General features: G+C 40.8%; 1 pseudogene; it reads left to right on the forward strand.

Moving 5' to 3' along the window:
• Positions 1-4035: 4035 nt before the first annotated feature.
• On the forward strand, positions 4036-5597 carry LOC143389016 (spermatogenesis-associated protein 2 pseudogene; annotated as a pseudogene).
• The last annotated feature ends 263 nt before the right edge of the window (positions 5598-5860 follow it).

The following is a 5860-nucleotide window of genomic DNA, read 5'->3' on the forward strand; positions in this document are numbered from 1 at the left end:
TTATTTAAATTTGGCTATGAAAGTGATTAGAACATATTTTTAAAGATTTTTATAATAACAATTAATATTCTCCTGACTAAAGAATAGTCTAGCAAGATTGTTCTTATAAGTCTATATCACAATAGTAATATAAATATCAGTACCAAAATACCAAAATCAGTGCCATCAGTATGAAAATCATCTACTACCAAATAAAGAACAGATATTTGTGACTTTCTCAGGAAGTTGCTCTTAAACCAGTCTTGATGCTGGGGAATAAAGCACCTGTAGACTGATTGCCTAGCACTCACAAGACCCTTGGTTTGATTCCTAGCAAACAAAGCAAAACAAAACAAGATAGAACAAAAGAATGTATTGCACAAAACCAGGCATTTTTTTGTCTGATTATCTTATTGAGATAATGAAATGTTTCCATATTTAAAAAATCAATAGATAGCAGTTTTCAAGATTTAAAATTTTAACATTTTCTGCATTTTCAAATTTCACCTTCATTGATAGAAAACAACTTTTTTATTAGAAGCTATTTTAAGAACTGAATTAAGTGTAATAATGTATTAACTATCAATGGGAAGTTAAAAATTTCAATCAAAAAGTGGATTTCAAGGAGCAATTGTAAAATGAAACAGGTTATTTGGAAGAACTATTTTCCTTATTGATGATTTAGCATTCATGAGTAGTAGCTTGAATTTAATTCTAAAATTTATCAGATATTAAAAATTAATGCCAAGTGATTATAAACATTGGCTATAGCAACTTTTTTTCTGAACACTTAAGAAATATGCTGAAAGTAATTTTAAGAATTTAATGATTTTAAAGTTCTTGTGATTTAAAAAAAAAAATGCCCCCACTCTGTTGTATGTCTTCTGCCATTGTGTGGTGGGGACATTGCCTCCCTCCTCTAATGAAGTGCATTAGTCAAGAGCTCAGTGACCTCTGACAAGGCTCATTATGGGATTATAGCCTGACAGGAGGAAGTTGGAAGAAATACACGACAATTCACACTTAAAGTAATCCCTGAAAATTGCATGTCAGTTATGAGGAAGTAACAGTTTGGCTCCCTTGTGAAAAAGACTAATAAAAGATATTTCAAGTAGACTTTTGGGACACTAACTATAGTTTCTGAATTAAAGCAAAATTATCAGGTTCTTTAAGCACCAGTCAATAGGGAACAATTTTCATGAATAGATTCAATCTATGGCCCTATTTCAAGCAGCTACCACTTTAGTCCATTGATAGAAACCTCATTTAGCCAATGAATTGTTTATAATTGACTAACTTCTTTAACTGAGTTTTATCACATCTCACATGTAAAAACATTTCAGTGAGGGCTCACAGGGAATAATAGTTGCAATCATAAACATAAAATGGTCATTTTCTGTAAAAATTATGGCAAACATCAATAATACAAACATATAATAATATGTTTGATGTATTTTTCAACATTGCTATTTTTCTAAATGTGTGCGTTTCAAACAATAACTGCTGTGCTATAATCTTTCTAAAAATTTCTACTAAATAGGAAAATATTTTATAAAATATTTTTGTAAAATATTTTCTAAAAACTTTCCACTTAATAGGAAAATATTTTGTAAAAATAACTTGCAATGATTATGTATTTAGTAAGGTGTTTGAAATCATATAAAATTTTCATAGCAATGCACATAATTAAAATATTAAAAATTACATTAAAATATAGAGTAATCTGTTCTTCTACGTAACTTCTTCCCCTACGTCTCAAAGCATCAGATGTTTAATTTTGATATCTGCTGCTATTCACTTACAGTTGTGACTAAAACCCATTCCACAGAGAAATGTAAACATCAGAGTGGAATTTCCTTGGAAAATTTACTTTGTTATCTAACTTCGAATTTTTGTTATGCATGATATCTATTGATTAATTTACATCTAGTGGGTATTCAATAAATATGTGATTGATTAAATTGAAATAACCGCATAAGTTAGAAGCATACTTTATATTGTTACTAGAAATTCTCATAATTGTTCAACATTTCTATGCAAAAAGTTTTCCTAGGTCCTTCAACAAATGTTGTTTGATATCCATTTATGTGACAACTACTGTGCTAAAGGAAGAGTTCTATTTTTTTTAAATCTATACAACTTTTTTACTTTCTACTGAACTTATGGTTTAACCTCTATATTTACTCATTATGTCTATAGACCATTTTAAGAAAAACTGAGTCAATAAACCTTTTGTTATACAGAGTAATCCGTGGTTATTTGTAGCATTCTTTGTTCAGAGATAGGTTGACTTATTTTCCAAACAAAAAAAATTTATCATGTTCCTAATTCTCCACCTAATAATAATAGTTTTACTACCTGTAAGACAGTATCTAATTTATGCATTTACTTTCAACATTTGTACTCTCAGAGTTCATCAGAGAACTCTTATTATGACCCTTATGAACGGTTTATAAGAATTTAGGCTAAATGTTCAAAAACTTGTTTGCATGTTTTATGGTGTGAAGCTGGCTAAAGTAAAGGAAGGAAGCAGAACATCAGCTCAGTCATGGCTGGTGGGAGAACTCCTGATTCTTTTCTCAAATAACTAACTTTAGGATGCTCTAACTGCTTGAATGTAAAGGGAATTTAGGTCCCAGAAGTAATGGCATCCATAGGAATGACTGTGCAGCAGCTGTGAGATAATATGCAGGTTGAAGGGTCTCCTGGGTCTCCTATGACATGTACATTAAGAATTACTGATTTAGATCATGTGTTGTTTAGCTAAGAGAACTACTTGTTAGGTGATCAAATTCAGTCATTATCTTTAGTTTAATGTTTATCAAGGGGATGAGGAAATCTTGTTGAATTCAGTATTTCACTTCCCCATTCTTATATATTCTACAAGAATATCTGTTCTTTGTTAATTGGTTTGTATTTATAAGAAAATTTGAAAAACAGTATTATGTCTACAAAAGATCCAAAAGATAATGTATGGTGGATCACGATCTTTCCAATTTCAAAAATTGCTTTAGGTGATTTGTTCTCATTTTGACATTTTTAAAAAGAACTTGATATTTTTACCATTCTTGAAGAAATTTCCAGCCTGTCACTATGTGAGTTAAGAATGATGGTCTGACATAGTTGGACCCTTATAGCTGATCACAAGGTATTCAGTTCTTTCAAGGTTTGCATACTTTCTGAATAGTAAAATTGAGATTAAAAAAAAACCTTGTAATTCAAATGACTGTAAAAATTAAATGAGCAAGCAGAATTACATGTTCTTAAATTCAAAAGTTCTCAAAGTAATTTAAAATGTCAAACTGTTTTACTTCTTTCTTTCACTCACCTATCCATTTGCAGATATTTGTGATACAATTAAAAATTCACTACCTAGCTTGTATTCAACTTTGTATACAGAAAAAAATGAGATATTATATATCCAAAGTATATGATATGATATATCCAAAGTATATTTTCTATGATTCTGAATCTTGGAAATAAGTCCTTTGAATTTTATGGCTGCATACAAACTTGCTCATACCTCTTCATAGTATTTCCTCTGTAATGGTGGATATAACTGTATATAATAATGAGAACCCACAGAAATTTCTTTTTTATATAATAGAGGCTGTGTGTGAAGTTGGTGGTTGCTTATAATCAATTTTTAGGCAATAAACCACAAAGAGACTCTTAAAAATATGGAGCTACATTAAATATAAAGTAAATGGACATCTAAAAATTGCACAAAATAAATGTCACACATGATCTTTACTCACTGTTTTATAGCTCTTATATTTTTTTTCTGACTTTACTTTTTAATTGTTTGCCACGTGTGATTTCTTTCTTTTTTGTGTATAATGTCGATAGAAACATGAACTCTGGGTCGGTTCCGCAGCCGGCCGGAGCGGCGAGAGCCCAGCCGGCCTGGCCCCAGCGGCGGCCGCGCCCCGCTGCTTCCCTCGGCGGCGCTCAGGGAGTGCTCCCTGGTCCCGGCAGGCAGCATGGCAGTGCTTTTAGTGACGCCCCTGCATCCAGCCCAGAACCCATGGAGGAGATAAGGTAGCCCCTGAGCCGATGGGGAGGCCTAGCTCAATGGATACAAAATACAAAGATGACTTGTTTCGCAAGTACATGCAGTTCCACGAGAGCAAAGTGGACACCACCCCCAGCAAGCCTCGGCCTGGCAGTGATGAGCACCTGCGGGTGGCGGCCTCGACCCTGCTCAGCCTGCACAAGGTGGATCCCTTTTATTGATTCCGGCTGATCCAGTTCTATGAGGTGGTGGAGAGCTCCCTGCGTGCGCTCAGCTCCTCCAGCCTGCGGGCCCTGCACTGCGCCTTCAGCCTGCTGGAGACCGTGGCCATCAACCACGTGGAAGAAGGAGTTCTGCAGCTTCAAGACCTACACAGGCCCTTTTGTCTACTACCTAAAGTCGACGCTGCTGGAAGAGGACGTCCAGGCCATCCTGAGCTACCTGGGCTACGTGTCCGAGCTGGGGGCTGCGTACAGGCTCAAGGAGCTCGTGGAGACCCTGCAGGTGAAGATGGTCTCCTTCGAGCTCTTTCTGGCCAAGGTTGAGTGCGAGCAGATGCTGGAGATCCACTCGCAGGTGAAGGACAAGGGCTACTCGGAGCTGGAAGTGGTGAGTGAATGCAAGAGCAGCACGGAGGACTTGCTCGGCTGCTCGGATGCGCTGCGGAGGCGGGCTGAGGGCAGGGAGCACCTGACCACGTCCATGGCCCGTGTGGCCCTCCAGAAGTCCACCAGCGAGCGGGCAGCCAAGGACTACTGCAAGCCCCGTGTGACCAAGCCGTCCAGGTCAGTGGACGCCTATGACAGCTACCGCGCGAGAACAGGAAGTCACCCCCAAAGGCCTCCCTGAGCTTGCGGAGGGAGCCTGTGGTCACAGACCTGGGGGACGGCCTGGAGGACGAGATCATCCGCCCATCCCCCTACTCCTGACCATGTCCAGCTCCCCCCACGGCAGTCCAGACGACCTTCCACCCACCTCCCCCAACAATGGCCTCAGTCTGCTGCGCAGCACGTACTTCTCCGCTCAGGATGACGTGGATCTGTACACGGACTCGAAACCCAGGGCCACCTACCGCAGGCAGGACGCTCTGCGACAGGATGTGTGGCTGGTCAGAAATGATGCCCACCCCCTCTACCTCAAGCGCTCACCCCCTCCCCCCGCCCGCCAAAGAGTCTGCCCTCTCCAAGTGCCAAAACTGCAGCCTGTCCTGCAGCTCCTCCCTCTGCCAGCGCTGCGACAGCCTGCTCGTCTGTCCTCCGGCCTCCAAGCCCAGCGCCTTCCCCAGCAAGGCCTCTGCCCACGATATGTCTTTGCGGGAGAAGTATGCAAGCCAGACTCAGGGCCTCGACCGGTTGCCACCCCTCCACTCGAAGCCCAAGCCCTCCGCCACCGCCACCTCCCGCTGCGGCTTCTGCAACCGCCCAGGTGCCACCAATACCTGCACCCAGTGTCCAAAAGTCTCCTGCGACACCTGCCTCAGCGCCTACCATTACGACCCCTGCTGCAAAAAGAATGAGCTGCACAAGTTCATGCCCAACAACCAGCTGAACTACAAGTCCACGCAGTTCTCCCATCTCGTGTACAGATAGACCCCCTGCACTTCCCCCTACAAGGGCTACGCCACTGACCTTCTGGTTCCTGGTGAAGAAGTGCGAGGCTGCTCAGAGCAGAGCTGCTGCACTTGACTCCCTGGGTGGTGGGACCAGCCGGCTTCCCGCCTGAGCGCTCACTTAGGACTCATTGCAGCTGATGGCTGCTTTGTCGTCTGCAAGGGAGAGGGTGACGCTTCCGTTCAGATTCCTTTTGGCTGATCACTCCCTGTTCAGCTGGGTTCTGGTTTTGTTTTTCCTTTCAAGAGGGTTTCTG

The sequence above is a fragment of the Callospermophilus lateralis genome, unplaced genomic scaffold (genome assembly GCF_048772815.1).
Source record: "Callospermophilus lateralis isolate mCalLat2 unplaced genomic scaffold, mCalLat2.hap1 Scaffold_43, whole genome shotgun sequence".
NCBI classification, from domain to species: Eukaryota; Metazoa; Chordata; class Mammalia; order Rodentia; family Sciuridae; genus Callospermophilus; species Callospermophilus lateralis.